We start from the raw sequence: 17946 nt of genomic DNA on the forward strand, positions 1-17946 counted from the left end.
AGAGAATCCTCCTTTCACTTTGGTTCCCAGATGGAAGGATTGAAAAGCTAATCAAGGGCCAAGAGGAGAATCTCACAGTCAAGGGAGGGTCTCCCCTTTGCCCTTCCCCTAATCATACATGCACAACAGGTCCTTCTGGTTGGTTCTTTGGATTTTACCTTTTTTTTAATGGAAATTTGGGAGAAAAAAAACTTTTACAAATATTTACCTCCCTCCCCCCAACCTCCCCCCCCCCCCCGACTTCCCAGAACCAACACAGGGTATAAATCTTTAACAAAGACATTCTAAAATAAGCTTTAAAAAAAGTTAGTATCATCTTCCATTTGAGCTTTAACTCCTCTTTGCTAGGCTGGCTCTAAACAGATTATATCATTCCTTGTTTCTTCAGTCATAAACTATCTGGAATTTCTTAGTCCCGTATTTATTTTGAGTATAGTCAATCCATCTTCTCCACTCCAGTTTATATTTCTCATTTGAGTGGTCCTTGAGATACGCTGATATTTTAGCCATCTCTGCTAGGTTTGTTACTTTTAATGTCCATTCTTGAATAGTAGGCAAATCTTCCTTCTTCCAGTATTGCGCCACCAACAGTCTTGCTGCAATTATTAAATGCAGAATCATGTTAGTCTCTATAACTATACAATCAGTAATTATACCTAACAAGAATAACTGAGGGGTAAACTTTATCCTTTTTTAAAGAACATTTTGCATAATCCACCATATTTTTATCCAAAATGCTTTAACCTTTTTACAAGTCCACCATATATGATAATATGTAGCATCAGCACTGTCACATCTCCAGCATTTAGGTTGTAAATTCGGATACATAGAGGCCAGTTTTTTAAGATCCAGATGCCATCTATAAAACATCTTATAAAGATTTTCTCTCAAATTTTGGGCTTGTGTAAACTTTACATTTCTTACCCAGATCTTTTCCCATGTATCCAACATTATGGGTTCTTCAAAATTTTGGGCCCACTTTATCAAACAGTCTTTAATTAATTCTGTTTCCGAATCCATTTCTATTAATGCATTATATATGCATTATATATATTATATGCATGGACTTTGATTTCTGATTTGTTTTAGTAAGTTATCCGCGTCTTGCATAAAACCGATTTTTTGATCTCTTTTCCATCTGGCCTGTAACTGTCCATACTGAAACCTGATTTTACATTGTTTTCTCACCAAAGGTCACAGGTATCTTGCAAAGTGTGCCAGTTTGGGGGTTTTTTTTTTTCTCCTTATAAGCGAGCTATTCTTCCTGGCAGGTGGTTTTAAGGTGCTAACTTTTGCCTCACTGCTAATGTGCAGCCCCCCCTCCTTCCTTCCTATTGCAGAGCAGAATAAAAGAACAAACAGTTTTTTTCTGAGGCAGCCCTCCCCCCCCCCCATGCGACTCCTCTCCCTCTTCAGAGAGAGAGAGACAGGAAAGGAGCAAAGCTCTTAATTGCCAAGGCAAAGAAATGAAGACAAGAGAAAATGTTTTTATCGGAATTTCTATTCCTCACTCTCATGTCCATTCCATCCACACCAGAGTCCTGTCTCCACATAGGACCTTTCCTCTCATCCCCAGGGCCTCATCTGTGCATATATTCCACCCTCTGATCCTATTGGTAAAGAGGTGGCTGTTGGCGGGGCAAGCGCATTGCGGACAGGCGGGGCAAGCGAGTGGCGACTGAGTGGGTGGGGGGAGTGAGCAAGGGGGCAGGCAATGGGAGGGAGTGTTCTAGTACATGGCCTCCAGAAGAACGGGTACCGGAAGAGACGCTACATTTGACCAACCGGTACCCCCTGAAACCCACCCCTGTTCCCCTCTGACTTTGCTTGTCAGAAGGGGATCACGTGATGCCAGGACACTGCAACCATCGTAAATGGGAGTCAGTCGTCCAGCTTCCAAATGTAAATCCCGGGACCAGGGAGATGCTGCAACGGTCACAAGGGTGCAAAAATGGCCATAAGTCACTGAGGGAAACCTACCTGTTGCTGGAGCTGGGAATTTCATGTTCAGCAGCCAAGAGGTGGCAGTTTGACCCCAGTACCGGAAGGCAGGTTCTGTATGGACACAGAAAGGGACCAACAGGCCAATCCAGTGTCCCTTGTTTCTGATGGTCGGGTTCTGTGGAATAAGACAGGCACAGGATGAATGCAAGGCTGACCTTCTGGAACCCAACAGGAAGCCCATCTCATCCAGGTGTACGAAAGGCCGCTTCCTCAACAAACTCACCTCGGGTGGGATCTGCCTTTTATAGATTTGAAGCAGCTGGATCAGGGACCGGGTTGCTCTCTCACGTAAGGTGAGGTCAGGCGATGTCAGCCAGTTCCCCAAGGCCTAGGAAAAGCGGAGAGAATTCCTTTTTCTACACACATAAATATCTTGCTATGTTTTACAAAAAAATACTTATAGAAAACTATAATCGTTTCAATGAAAAATACTAGTTTATGTTTATTCCGCCAAGGACTTTTTAAATTTGTGTTTTATTTCTTATGCATGGGCTGGAATAATTTTGTTGTTGTTGCTTTTCCTTTTGTAAGTGCAGAAATGGCTTCTTTTAAAATTTCAAGTGCTTTGTAATGTGAAATCTGCACAGCAGCAAGTGAGAAACCCAAGAGGGATTTCGAAGGGGGGGGGGGCGATATGGTTTTCACTCACTGGTAGGATGGAAATAAGAAGGAAAGCAGAGTAAAAGAAGTTGAGATGTTGTGCAATATCTCAACTTCTATATCCAAATAACCAATCAATATGATCTGTTATGCATGCATTCTGAGGGGGAGGGCAAAGGGTTGAATGTGACCATCCCTTGACTATACAAAATGCTGTAAGATTCAAATATTTTGGTCCTTGGTTAGCTTTTCAAACTGGGGTCCGTATATCTTGGTACCAAAATAAAAGTATAATTCTGTATCACACCTTCTGTCCCGTGACTTATCGGTGTCGACACTAAGCAAGAACCCAGGTTTGGGGACAAGAGTTTGCTGGAGAATGCGGGCAAACATGCCTGGATCCCCCATTGCCTGAGGGACAAATCAAAGGGGAGGCCTCCAGGTTCATGTAAGTTGGCTGTTGAGAGGAGAGTGAATGGCTCCTAAGAATTATGTCTGGCCAGGTACCTTGGCTGTGTATTCATCTGGGGGCAGCCAAATCAGGGAAAGGGGGACAGAATGACCATAAGCTGCCTACTTTTGGACTTGGCCCTGAGATAAGTCCCTGGACGGTGTGGGACTCAAAGGTCGAAGCCCAGAAAAATCAAGGTGTGGACAATTTCATCGTGGAGAAAGTTATTGGAAACAAAAGCCAGGCTTCCTCAGCTTACGTGGCAGAAGTTGACCGTCCAGAGGATGAGGTGAGACTATTGCGGGGGACTCCCCAAGGGGCTGTAAGGTGTGAAGTGGACGGAATGTAACACTCTTAGGAAAACCTCTGAGACATAGTCACAAGGATGGGTAATAAGCCTACAGGAGGCAAGGTAAAAAGAGATCAAATCCCAGAGAACGAATCTAAGACCGGAACATTAAAAAGGAGGGTCTCTGCCATCAGTGCCCTCTGCCAGTGTGTCCTTGGCATGAAGTGGTTGGCACTGAAGGGGTAGGAGACCCAGGGAGACAAAAGGCAGAATCAGATATTGGTTTAAAAGAACCAACGGTCCCAGTAGGTGGGGCCAGGAGGAAGGAGACCAAAAAGGTTCCTGAAGGGACAGATAAACTGGACCACACACCCGGTCCAAGGGAGCAGTTGAGACAGAACTCCAATCGCCCCTAAGGGAAATTGGATTGCCAGGAGCTGCGGGGGAGCTGCGTAAGGTGTGGGTGTATGCTCCATTCTTAATGGCTGATTTATACCATTGGAAAACTCAAACTCCTAATTATAGAGAAAAGGGGTCTTTAGGTCTTGGTACTGTGGGAAGTTATCATCCAGCCCTCTCCCAGAAAAATGAAATATCCTAGGAAATATTGAAAAGGCAGAATATTTATCTGGATGTGAAAAGAAACATGTTTTAAAAGATAGAATAATTGCCTATAGCTTTCTGCCCATCCCCAGCTAATGGGCCATTAAGATAGCCAGGCTAGCCCACTTTACATAATAAAGACTTCTCCTCACTGCAGCTGTAGGGGGAAGGGATATTACTCAACTGACCACAAGGCAACTGAGAACTCATCACAGCCTAGAGAGTAGCCCCCTGCATGGCACCATGGGAGTCTGACAACCAGTCAGAATACATTTCTTACACAGGAACAGGAAACAGAGAGGTGGGACTGAACAGGGTATAAAAAGCCTAGCAAGCCCCTTCCTCAGCCCTTCTCTTCTTCTCCATCAACATTGAAGCATGTGATCACCTTTTCTGTTCAGGGCTCAAGCCATGTGGCCCTGTCCACCAATAAACCATCTTTCCAAGCAGCCTCCATGTCTCCAGTGTCGTCTTCCCCACTTGGAGCCGAACCCGAAAGGACATTTATTTCAACAGTACCAAAATAAAAGTAGTATAACTCTGTATCACACCTTGTGTCCCGTGACTTATAGGATTCGACACCAAGCAAGAGCCCAGGTCTGGGGACAACATCACAAATCTCATCGCACTATTCCACACACGATCGTACCTTGATTATTCTGTGCAGGTGAGCTTCATCTGTCTGCCACGCCAGAAGGCTCTTTAGAATACCAGAAATCACCTTGCAAGCAACCGAGCAACACCCCTGAAACAAAGGAAACCAGAATACAGGTACAGATTCAGATGAACAGAGTTGGAAGGGGCCTTGTAGGTCATCTAGTCTAGCCTCCTGCCCAAGCAGACCCTACACCTGTGATGGCGAACCTATGGGAAACAAGAGAAATGTTTAATATCTACTACTAACCCGTCCTATGGATTTGTCTCCAGACTTTGCCTGATGTTCCAGGGAACTGCACGGGTGGAGCTTTAAGAGGCTGGAGATGCACAAATCCAGGACCTGAAATTCCCCTTCTTCTAGCGTTTCGTAATTCCTAGCAGAAGAAAACACGTTTGTCTGTTAGTTTGGAACAATGGGCATTTAGGAACAAAGGTATCTGGTATTTAAGAATCATTTAAGAATGATAAAACAGGCATCACAGTATCATCAGGCAAATTTACTGCTGACATTGGAACTTGCAGGGTCAACTTGGGTATTTCACCCTCTCTTGCCCCTCTCATGCACTTTCAAGATTGGGAATTGAGCAGAATTATTTAACCCTCTGCATGGCTTCTGTTCATGGCTTTTGGGATGTCTGTGTGTGTGTGTTTGTGTCTTTATGGAACATTTTTGAAAAGCACAGAAACATGAAAGAAATGCCTACCACAAAAGGGTGATGGCCTTCACTGCATTTCCACTGTTGATGATCTCCTGGTCGCACCTCGGGGTCTCCTTTAGGATGTTCTAGATAAGAGAACGATTACTTAGGAGAAGCAAGTTTAAGTATACACGACAGTAATCTCTGCAACGAATAAAACTCCCCATTAATTTAAAAACTACAGTATACATAAATTGGTGGAAGGAAAAGGGAAATTCTTTGTCAGATTCTCCCTTCTCATTCTCAAGGGGTTGCACGGGGCAGGAAAGAAGGAAGCTATTTCACTGGATCAGCAAATCAGTCTATTTGGGAAACTTTCTTGGAAGGCTCTGAAAACCCAGGATGTGCAACCATCACGTATATCAATCACAAGCAACGGTTTGAGAGATGCAGCCTTCCCTACTGGACTTCCAGATCCGGATGAATAGAATTTCCTTTGACCTGGTGGTTTCCCTATGGGTGAGTTTCTCAAGGGCACCCTTGAACGGAGCCAAGCTCTTAGCCTAATTTCAGTCCCGGGATGGAGGAAGCTCCTCTTTCTACAGATGCTGTATAGAGTTGGCCTCAGTGGGAAGGCCACAGCATCCAGCAGGGAGAAGTCCTCACTGCTATCTCATTAGTGACTCACATTTTACGTTAAGTGAAATAATTAGCCCACACTCCAGAATAGCTCTTTCGTTCGAAGATAGCCTTATTCACAATAGCAATAGCAATGGCAGTTAGACTTATATATCGCTTCATAGGGCTTTCAGCCCTCTCTAAGCGGTTTACAGATTCAGCATATCGCCCCCACAATCTGGGTCCTCATTTTATCCACCTCGGAAGGATGGAAGGCTGAGTCAACCCTGAACCGGTGAGATCTGAACTGCTGAACTGCAGATAGCAGTTAGCTGAAGTGGCCTGCAGTACTGCACTCTACCAACTGCGCCACCTCTGCTCTTTCCAATACAAGTATTATTGTACGTACTTCTAGATGATGCAAGGCTTCTCGCTTCCTCCTGATCAGCAAGTTCTGGACGTCATCGCCATATTTGCTCAGCAGAACGACGCTGGTGATGTAAGCAGAGTTGACAGTTGCATTCTAGAAGATCAAATCATTAACATTATTATGTTAAGTGAAACGGCTTCAAGAAAAAACAAAGGAAGTCCAGTTGCCTTCTGAAAAGGGACAACCGACAACTGGATGACCGAGAATCTCCATAGACCTTCATCAAGATTAATTCCAAAGCTTTCCAATGATGAGTTGTTATAAACTCCCCCACCAATTATGAACTTGAATCAAAATGAGGCCCCAGTTGGAGAAACCTTTTTTGAAGATCCCACTTCTGTGTTCCAGATCAAGTCATCAAACAAGATCAAAGAGTTTTGCTGCACTTAGGTGGCATTTTGCACATCCCTATATAATGCAAGGAAGATTTCCACCATGCCAAAGCAACTTTGCAAAATGAAAAGGCTGTCAGGCCTGCAGCTTTCTTTTGGATCTTTGGCCTGCCACACTTTCTATTATTCTACTATGCCTTTTTCTATTGTGGGAAAATGGGAGGGGGCTTGTAAGGAGTTAGATGCTATGTGGCCATAACAACATTCTTTCTGAAAAGCCAAGGTCATCCTTTGTCTCTGCACCTCTGCACCTGACCGGAACTGGATGGCTGGAACTGCCAGCATGGCAGCGGGAGATTAGACCATGGGATGGACTTGTGGGTGTGGGGGCAAGATCTTGAACTTTCATCTGGGTGGGGAAAACCTGGACGCTTTCAGATTCGGGTTTTCCCAGAGGTGCCGACATGGCTGTCTTAATAAATTGGAACTTTGAGGAATCTTTTGCCTTGGATTCTGATTTACTTTTGGATGCTATTTGGAACCCTGACAAAGGCATTGAAATATGATATGGTTCTTCTCCGTGTTGAGAGAAGGCCTCCAAGTGGGTTGTTCCAGCACCTGGAAACGGAAGTGGGATCCAGAGGGAAGCTGCAACTCTCAAAGGAGTCGGAAGAACTCCACTGATTCTCTCTACATTCAAGCAGCTTCACATTGTTTGCAGTCGCACATCAACACATGACAGCTGTCAGATTCCAACATAGCCAATAAAATTAAAAGGAAGAGAATGAAGGACTTCCAGAAATATCTAACTTGGATTATCTTATGTAACGTGTGTCCGAGAACTATCATTATCATTGGGCTTTCTAAGTTAGAGGGACTATAACGAGCAGCCTCCTTTACTGCCCAGTTCACACTGATTAGGTTAAGTCCCAGGAACTGTCATTTAAGGCACAAACCAGGTGCTCCATAGTTAAAGATTCTAAACAGGTACCTCAGTGTTTTGCCCTTAGGAACCCCAACATGTTCCTAAGGAAACTAGAAGCCTCTCGTTCATTTTTTGCACACCACTAATGAGAAAACGGGGTATCCAAAATAGGGGGACTAGCGGCAGACAAACACACACAGGCGGGTTATGGGAACCCCTATTAATCAGCAAGTCAGTTGCATCCATTCTGATCAGCAAGTCTGTTTCATGAGTCTGGCGTAGATGGATTGTGTCGAAGGCATCCAGAAATATCCTCGTCTCGGGACAGTCGCCCCAGGGGACGGGGGAGGGGAAGGGAGTTGAAGTAGGCACCAAATCACCGCCGGGTGGAAAAGTTTCGGCAGCCGAAAAGGAACAGGAGCCCAACGGAAAAGAGAAGTTCTGGGACTTTATGCCGTGTGGAGGGAAATAAACACTTCCGCACAAGAGTCTTCAGCACTTTTTTTAATGACTTTAAATAACAGAGGAAAGTCCTTCCCTCCCTCCCTCCGTGTGTGTGTGTGTGTGTGTGTGTGTGAATGTTTCCATTGTGAAACATAATGGCTTCCTTTTAAGGATTTTGCGTAATTCTGCAGAATTCTTCCAAAGTGCTCCCGCTTCTGCTCTGCCAGTGATGTCGGTGCCTGATCTGAGCCCTGAAGAGTGGAAGGAGACGAGAGACAGAGGGACAGCAAAGGGGACGGTGGCAAGCTCACAACATCACAAATGCTATACTAATCATCACATTAACATTGTGTACAATGTAAGTCACCCAGAGGCGTCTTTTGGTGAGACGGGGAGGGGGGGAGGAATTTTCATCAATAAATAGTCTCTTACATTTTAATCATTTCAACCATAATAACCATAAAACATGCTGGCTGTTAAGTCAAGTGTCAAACCTGATAACCCCCCTCCGCTCTCCCTGATGTATCGGTAAATGAACAGGCAGGTCATTAAGTGGGGCTCAGGGCTGCAGGAGGCCCTCCTTGTCCTTCTTTCAGCTGCTTTGGAGAATAGGGCGACCCCTTCTTCTCTGGAGTAGCCCCTCACATATCGGAACTCGTGTCACTCCTAGTCTTTCTTTCCACTAGACTAGAGGAACCCAGTTCCTGCAACCGTTGCTCATATTTTAGCCTCCGGGCCCCTCATCCTGCGCTTTGGGTACCAAGCAGGATCCCTGCATCGTTTTTTGGGGCAAGGGAGAGACTTCGCAGACGGGCGACGGAGCAGACTTGGAGGGAAGAAGAGGTGTTCACTTGGGAGGGCGGGGAAGGGGGCGCGGCGGGTCAGGTGCTTCGGAGCAGTTTGGCAGCCAAAGGTGCGAGGATCGGGCGCTCTCCCCCGCCCGCCCGTTCTCCGAAGCTAATTTCCTCCCGCGCAGGTTTTTAAGCCCGCGGGGTGTGTTTCCCCTCCCTTCCTGGTCACCTGCTGCCCGAGAACTCCGAAGAGCGCCTGCGGTTTCTTCCGTGGGTAGCCCGAGACGGAATCCACGGGCCAGGTAGGCGTCTCACCCCCGGAAGCCAAACAATGTCACCCCTGGCTCCTTTTGCAGGCGGGTTGCGCTCCCCGCGAGAATCGACCGCACTTTGCCTTCTTCCGAGACGGTCCCTCTCCGAGGCTGTTGCGGCGGGATAGAAAGGAGGATCGGGGTTGGTTTTCTTCCTCCACCCGCCACGCCGGCGGACTGTCCCACCTCCCACCTCCGCCTTGCGAAGGCTGCGATCCGCGCCTCCCCCGCCCCGATCCTTCCTGCTAAGACCCAAGGGGGCTCAGCTTTTGGCAGTTATCAATATGGTCACGAGGCGCGATTGATGGGAAAGGAAAGATAAGGGGTGGTTGAGCGGCTATTTTCCTCGGAGGAGAGGGGGTGGGTGGTGGGTGGGGAGAGATTAAGACAACGCGGTTGATAAAGAGGAGGGGTTAAGGAAGGGTTCGGGATGAGGGTAGGCTCTCCACAGGATGGGAACCTGAGGATGTTCTGCACTCAGAGTGTCCCCTGCAAGTTTTGGGACTCCTACATGCCCCTCCCAATAATTGGGCTCCCTTCAAAGAGGGTGGGAGATTTTGAGTGTCCTGTTAGGGACCATGCGAGCCTGCCCCGTCCAGAGGGTGGGTGGTGGTGGGAAAGCCTCTTTTCTTTGCAGACAGTAAGTGCCACCAGCACATTGGTTGGTCATCTCAGACAACCGTCTTTTGTTAAAGATGGTTTTCACTTTTTTTTCCTCCCGTGGGGAACGGAGGCTGCTGTATTAAGGATTTGTCCGAAGACGCCCTTTCATATAATTCATGACTTTGTGTGTGTGTGCATGTGCGCATGTAGGCAGACAGATTTCCTTAGATGAGGAAATGTGTGTCATCTGAAAGATTATGGAGCAGGAGGAGGGTGAATGTGGGCTGTGATGCACGGCTAACCCTCTAGAGATTTTAGCAGAGCACAAAGGGATTGTGGATCCCAGTAGCAGCAACGGCAGCAAACGTCTTCCTTGCCAGCTTCTAAACTGGGGTGTTGTGGAAAGAAAGGAACCCTTGAATGCCAAGCTAAGAGTAAATTTTAGGCAACCAGATAGTGAGTTAGCTCTCTGATAGTGAAAAGTTGCAGGCTCCTTAATTCATTCTCAGAGTATATTCTCTTTTCGCTTTTGCCCTTGGTTTCAATTGGGATTCAGATAAGAACTGTAGTCCAACAGCTAAATCCCTGTAAGAAGGGGGATGAGTGCAAACGCCCCTTCCACTGTAAGGCTATGAAGCTGGAGCTGATATGTCAAAGTCTCCAGTTTAAATGTCATCTAAGACAACTGTCAGTTAAGGCACCTACCCCCATCTGCTGAATGAAGATAATAATATATTCTGATTTAAGGGAATGATGGCAAACAAGGCTTCTTGAAATAATGCTTGCAAAGTAATATAGAAATGTTGTTATTCTGCTTCCTACTGCTACTAATGCTGTCATAATTCATATCCCTGGACAACATGCGTGTCTGATAAAAGCTCGCAAGTTTTGCAGCAGTTTTTTTTATGCATCAACTGCTCAGCTGAGTAATAAGACAATTGTGCTGCACTTCTGATTTTCTACAGTGTTGGCTAAGTGCACACAATGTACACAACACGGTTATCAGATTATCTTCCAGATTTGAAAAGATCAACTACATGAAAGCATAGCCCAATTAAACTGAGGTCAAACAAGACATTGAACAATATGCATACAGGCTAATATAAAGCTAATCAACTTAGCATGCTGTATGAGCCAAAAATCTTTAACTGATCTGCTTAAGCAAATTGCTTGAATTCCGTTGTTTTAGGTTTAGGCGAATCGTTTTTATGCAACAGTGTTAAGAATACATTCAAAATTTCTTTTTATTACATTTTCATTTTCCTTTATACAATCACTTAAATACTGTGCAGTTAAAAAAAAAAGAAGCAATAAACCACTCATAACACTTCTATCCTACATACACCCTTCCTTCTACCCCTCCAACTTTCATTTCTCCCTTCCAACAATCCCCTCTTCTACTTCCCCTCCCCCTCAGCCATTCCTTTCTCCCCTTCCCACCATCTCACCCTCCTTACATTCCCTTCTCACTCCCTCTTAATTCCCCCCTCTTCTTTCCCTCTACACCTCGCTTCGGTGTATTTCTAGTATTCATTGGTCTATTTGTTTTGTACTAAAACAAAAGAAAAATAAAAGGAAAAGAAAGAAGAAAAAAAAAACAGTATCCAAGTGCATTCATTGTTCTGAAAATTGAGTCTATACTTCCACCCTCCCCCCCACCCACCCCCTGAACCCCCCTCCCTGACCCCCTTCCGACTTCCCAGGTCCCATTCCCGGCATCGTTCTTTATCAAGCAAAGTCTGGAGTATATTGAAACCAAATAGATTAGAAGTTACAAAATAATAAAAAATAATAAAAAATAAAGAACAAAAAAGAAAAGAATAATAAAAAGAAAAAAAAAGGAGGGGGGGTAACCCCCCCCCCAAGAAAGAGAAGTCAATATACTCTCTAACATTAAACTCAGCTTCTCATTATTTTTAAAATTTTAAACAATGTCTTTACCTGCTTCCGCATATAAATTCTATACCTCCCATCCTGCCTTTACCCGTGTCCGCATATATATTTTATCCTCCTCCATTGCTCCTCTCATATTTACTCCACCCTCGTGTAGACTCTCCAGATAATCTTTCTTAACCTTGTATTCAAATAACAATTTATACAAAAATCAGCTTACATTCTGGATCAAGATAATCTAATTGAACTTTCACTACCCTTCCATCTACCCCACGCACCCGACTCCATTCATCCCAAACCACAATCCAAGAAAACTATGATCTCCGCTCTCCTCGCCCCAAAGAATAGATCATGCGCAGTTTAAATTAAGATTCAAACAAGTCTTATATAAGTCCCATATAATATATGTCCAAATTCAGCACCGCTTCTTTCAGTCTCAATATCTCTTCATCGGTATACAGCTTTGTCATTTTATACCAGACAGGAGTCCTGAAATTTTATTCAAATTAAAAATTTAAGAAGTATTTTAAAGGCATAGCTGGATCTTTATTCTTTACTCTTCTGCCCTTCTGGAAAGGGAAAGCAACACCCGCTGCCTTGTAGCCACGTGTCCCGCTGCTTATCTTCTCCTTCTCCTTGTCTTTCTCCAAGTCCGGATGAATCAGGAAGTCCCACCTTCAGGGTTTTGTAGTAAAAATCTCGGGCTTCGCAAACAGAATTGAGACGATATTTTTGGTTCTCAAATGTGACTGTGATACCAGATGGCACTTCCCATTTATATTGTATCTGAGAATCTCTGAGTTTTTCAGTTAAGAAAGTGTAGTCTCTCCTTGCTCTTAATATTTGAGATGGTATTTCTTTAAAAACAATCAAGTCCTGTCCATCGATTCGCAGCCTGTTATTGTAAAACTTCTGTATTATCGCATTTCTGGATTCTCTTGTGGTGAAATATATAATTATGTCCCTCGGAAGCTGTCGTTGTTTTGCTACACACGAGTTCTGGCGATAAATTTTTTGAATCTGCCAATCAAAGTTAAATCCCGGACTTCCCACCAAACGTCTGAAAGCTTCAAAAAAGGTCTGTTTCAAATTCTCCTGTTCCTTTTCACGCAATCCTCTGACTCTTATTGCAAACGCAGTCTTATCGTAATTTATCATAACGAGTTGTTTTTGAGCATTTTCAACTTCCTGTTGTAACGTTTGAATTTTAGATGTCAAATTAGAATTAGTTTTTTCCAAAAGTTCCAATTTGTCCTCCATTTCAGAAACATAGCCTGTCATAACAGTCATAACTCTGATCGTATCTTCCCTTGTTTGAGCAATCTTGGCATCCAGTTTATCATATAAGTCCGATAAAAGTTGTTTAATTTCCTGTCTGAACTCTTTAAGGGTTTCAAAAAGAAATTCTTGCGTTAAGAGATCTCCAGTGGAGGGCGTGGGAGGCAAGGGCAGCGATTTTGTAACAATTTCTTGAGATGTATTATTAAGGAAACGCTTAGACTGCTTCGATTTGGGAGCCATTATAAAAAACGCACAAACAAACAAAGTCTCTGCTCCCCTCGGTTTTAAATGGGGTACTATTTATAGATTTTTAACAGTTAATAAGGAGAAGTCTTCAGGAGAATAGGGCTGATTGAGTGTGTCATATATCAAACGCAGAAGCTATAAAATCGCCATCTTGTAACGCAGCTGGATAAGAAAGCCTTTTACAAAATTGAAGCTGGTATTTTGAATAGTAATAAGAAAAAAAAATTTACAACTTCAAGTTAATATTTGGTTTTGAGGCCATTTCAAAATTTATCTGCCTGCAGTTAATAAAACTCTATTGCCTGAATATGCAGCTTTAAGTGAAGAGGCTGAATTCCCCTTTTATTTTGAAGTTAAGGCTTGGCAAAACTTTCAGTGAGTAAACATTGTAACAAGACCGTTCAGCAGATTCATCACCATTTAACTTCCAGATAAGCAAAGTTAATGAAGGAGTAACATTCTTGTAGAAATAAAGCTAATTAAAAAGCTTCTGCTGGCCTATTGTGAAACCAAAACATGTGATAAGCAATCTCTTTTGTTTTGGATTCTTGTGAATTCTTGTGAGGATTAACAAAAAGTGTTCATTATTACCGGAGAAACCAGCCTGCTCGGCGCCATTTTAAAAGCCTCTAAGTAAATAATTTTTCGGAGGAGAAAAAGAAAAGAAGCTAAAATGTTGATAAACAATTATTGTGCACGGAAATGGATTCAGCTCGTGATAAGATTAAATCAAACAAAACTTTGAGCAGAGTGGGGGAGTCTTACTTTGTCCTGCACAAGGCAGTTTGAAGTTCCCAGCACGGACAGCCGTTCTGCCTTGGGCTAGCCCCCCTTTCCTTGCAAGCACAAAAGCTGCAAAAATCGAAGAGCATTTGCCAGCAAAACAGTTTCTTCTTTCCTTCTTGCCTGAAGGATAAGAAAACCTGATAAGACGTCAGATGGAAGATCCTCTAAACAGGTACGTAGCCAGGAATTCGGAGGCAGCTGATTTTTTGCTGCCACCACCAGCAAGCTCCTCCCAGGAAGCCTCAGTGTTAAGAATACAGAAGACCAGCTCTCAACTAGGAACAAGTTGAAAGTTTCCAACTTATAAATAAATAGCAAACTTTGAATACATTTCATTGAAATTAATGGGATTTTCTTGATACAGCTGCATATAGCTATACCATTGTCTTCTGCATTATATTACTTTTATGAGTGCCTATCTAATTCTTTAAAAAGAGACTAAAAACTGAGCCTGAGAAACAGTAATTTTCTCAGGTTTGAAATATGCTTTCACATAGGACTCCTAGTTTCAGTATAAGGGAGGATCCCAATATTATCATTTCTTCTTCTCTTCTTCTTCTCCTTCTCCTCCTCCTCTTCCTCCTCCTCCTCTTCTTCTTCTTCTTCTTCTTCTTCCTCCTCCTCCTCCTCCTCCTCCTCTTCCTCCTCTTCCTCCTCTTCCTCCTCCTCCTCCTGAGTTCAGAATGCTTTCCAAAGTAACTAAACAAATCAACCCAGTGTTCTCATCTGAGGCATCCATGTCAATACCCAAATTATCCTACTTTGGACACATTATATAAAGACCCAGCTCTCTGGAAAGGACTCCAGTGCCATTGGAAGGACTAGGTTAAGGGTACATCGTCATGGAGAAAACATAGGTGGTCCCAAGGGTTGACAACAACTTGATGACATATGATCAAGTTCTAGAATAGGAGTTATCCTAAATAGATCCAACGTGCAATTTGGAGGTCCTCCTGAACTCACAGCTCCTGTTTGCACAACTGGTGGCAGCCATGGGAAGGAGGATTTTTGCATAGCTTTGTTTTGCCTGCCAATCATGCCCTTTCCTGGACTTTGAGGCCCTGCTCATGATTACGGTACTCATGTCTTGGTCACCTCCTAAATGGATTATTGCAATTTGCTTTCCATGAGGAACCCTGTGAAGAACATCCAGAAGCCACAGCTGGCACAGAATCCACTGGAACTGATGCTCTTGCATCAGTGCAGGTTATACTTCTGCTCTGTAAGCTTTTTCTTTGACTGTCAGTATACCTCAGGGTTTAATGTAAGGTTTGGGTTATAACCTATAAAGCCCTTCATAGCATGGAGCCAGGTTATTTAAGGGATTGCCTCTCCCCATTAAGTTGGGCATAAGGGACCTTCTTTGAGTCTGCTCTCTTACAGTGTGTGGTCTGGTGGGGTCCAGCTTGGAGGTGTGGCTCTCACGATGCTTCATATTATCATATATGGTGGACCTGCCAAAAGGTTAAGGCATTCTGGATAAAAATATGGTGGATTATGCAAAATATCTTTAAAAGAAGGATAAAGTTTACTCCTCAGTTATTTTTACTAGGTATATGTACTGACTTTACTTTCAGGAAAGTAACTTTCAGGAAATTTACCCAAATTAAATGGGAGAAATGAGACGGAGGAGGTAAGTATGTTGGGATTCCTTTTCAGGAGAGGTACCGAAATTAATTTAGAGAAATGAGAAGGTGAGTATGTGGGGATTCCTTTTCAGAAAGTTTAGCCAAATTAATTTAGAAAAATGAGAAGGAGGAGGTGAGTATGTGTGGGGATTCCTTTTCAGGAAATCTACCCAAATTAATTTGGAGAAATGAGGAGGAGGAGGTGAGTATGTGGGGATTCCTTTTCAGGAAAGGTACCCAAATTAATTTGGAGAAATGAGGAGGAGGAGGAGGTGAGTATGTGGGGATTCCTTTTCAGGAAGTTTAGCGAAATTAATTGGGAGAAATGAGGAGGAGGAGGTGAGTATGTGGGGATTCCTTTTCAGGAAATTTACCCAAATTAATTTGGAGAAATGAGAAGGAGGAGGTGAGTATGTGTGGGGATTCCTTTTCAGGAAAGGTACCCAAATTAATTTGGAGAAATGAGAAGGAGGAGATGAGTATGTGTGGGGATTCCTTTTCAGGAAAGGTACCCAAATTAATTTGGAGAAATGAGGAGGAGGAGGTGAGTATGTGGGGATTCCTTTTCAGGAAGTTTAGCGAAATTAATTGGGAGAAATGAGAAGGAGGAGGTATGTGGGGATTCCTTTTCAGGAAAAGTACCCGAAATTAGTTTGCTGAAATAAGAAGCAGTTGGTGAGTATTTTGACCGCTTTAAAGAAAAAATTCTTTTGGACAAAGGAGATGTTAACTATTTGTAGGTGTTTACTTCATAGAGGAACTGTTCCTTGGTTATGTTGGATAGAAGAACCAGGAGATGGTGGTAAAAGGTAAAAGAGGATAGGAACCTTCATGATTTGGGTACAAAGTGATGGTGAGTATTTGTACAACATAAAAGAGGAGAGGGACATCTATGATTTGGGGAAAAGGAGATGGTAAGTATTTGGACAACGTAAAAAAGCACAGGAACTTATATGATGTTGGGAAAAGACCAGAAGATGGTGAGTATTTGTACAACCTTTGGCCAATCACCAGGGAAGGATGATTTCCATTCTTCCAATATGTTTGGTGAGTTCCTGTCCTTCAATTGGCTGAGTGACTTTGTGCCAATCAGACGGAGAAGGTGAGTTCTATTCCTGCAATTCTCTCAACGGAGACCTTGGACCAATAGCCTAAAAATGGTTATTTCTCTTCCTATATTAGGCATGGTGAGTTCTAGTCCTGGAATACTCATGAGAAGCAGCTGTATCACCTTGAGCCAATCCCCAGGCGATGGTGAGTTCTAGTCCTCCAATGTGCACAAAAGCTTTCCTTCCTTCCTTCTTTCCTTCCTTCCTCCCTTTCACCCTTCCCTCCCTCCTTTTTTCTTTCTCTCATTCTCTCTCTCTTTTCTTCCTTCCCTTAGAGAGGGCCATCCTAGTGACCTTAGGCCAACCCTTCCTTCTCAGCCCTAGAAAGGAGGCAAGGGCAATCCACTCCTGGAAACCTTGCCTGGACTTGGTCAGACTGTCTTCGAGAACTGGACCCGACTGAACGGAAGGGAAAAAGAGGAACAGATGAAGAAGATGGAAGGGACCCTCCTCAGCGCATCCTGTCCTGGCTCAGACCCCAGTGAGGCTGGGCAGAGGCCCCTTCGACCCCCAAGAGACCAACGACCCCCATTGGGTGATGCAAAGTCAGCGACTGAAGTGGGACCCATTTCACCAGGCGATTGCAGAAGGAGATAAACCCACTTGATGCTGCCCCGTATCGTCCGACAAGCGTAGAGTCCCCACAACCCATGAATCCAAATGGAACTAATCTGGGCATGCTGGCTGGGAATTCTGGGAGTTGAAGTCCATGCATCTCAAAGTCACCAAGTTGGAGATTTGAGGCTCCAGGTGTCTGCAGGGAGCTGACTTTCCCCAACAGAATAATCAAAATAAATAAGGAAGGAACAGATCAGGGGCATCCAGGAGAATGTCTGAACATACAGCTACCCACGAGGGCATCTCTGCCACCCTAACCCGATTCCTGGCACAGCACCTCTTTTCCCAATGACCTGACCGCTTCACAGAAGAAGTCTACCTGGACTCGTCTCGATGGGATTCTTAATTTATTCCTAATAAATGTGCCAAGAGAAATCATGATACTCAGCTTCTCCTGAGTCATTCCTTCATTCCGGATGCCATCCGCCCACTGGGCACACCTCGAAGTTTCCCGGTGCCCCCTTCTCTATTTGAGCTTCCTCTTGCGTCCTCTGCCTCACGCCACATCTCGCTGCTCACTGTCGGCAATTTCATAGACGGTGATGCGCAGATTGTCTGAGCCCCACTTCCTCAGATTCGGGGAGTCCCTCTCCTTCCCTGCCTTGGCCCCCAGGGTGCCCTGCCGCTTGCTCACCTCGCTCAGGAAATGCTCCAGTCCGTGCTCCATGCAGGCTAGCTGGCAGGGGTAC

The 17946-nt window shown here is 44.2% G+C and overlaps 1 long non-coding RNA gene across 1 annotated transcript; it reads left to right on the top strand.

Moving 5' to 3' along the window:
- Window positions 1–16116: 16116 nt before the first annotated feature.
- On the top strand, window positions 16117–17636 carry LOC116520122. Its single transcript, XR_004256726.1, has 2 exons — window positions 16117–16784; window positions 16915–17636. It is a non-coding gene; the product is annotated as an uncharacterized LOC116520122 (long non-coding RNA).
- Window positions 17637–17946: the final 310 nt, after the last annotated feature.

Source organism: Thamnophis elegans, chromosome 17 (genome assembly GCF_009769535.1).
Source record: "Thamnophis elegans isolate rThaEle1 chromosome 17, rThaEle1.pri, whole genome shotgun sequence".
In the NCBI taxonomy this organism is placed as follows: domain Eukaryota; kingdom Metazoa; phylum Chordata; class Lepidosauria; order Squamata; family Colubridae; genus Thamnophis; species Thamnophis elegans.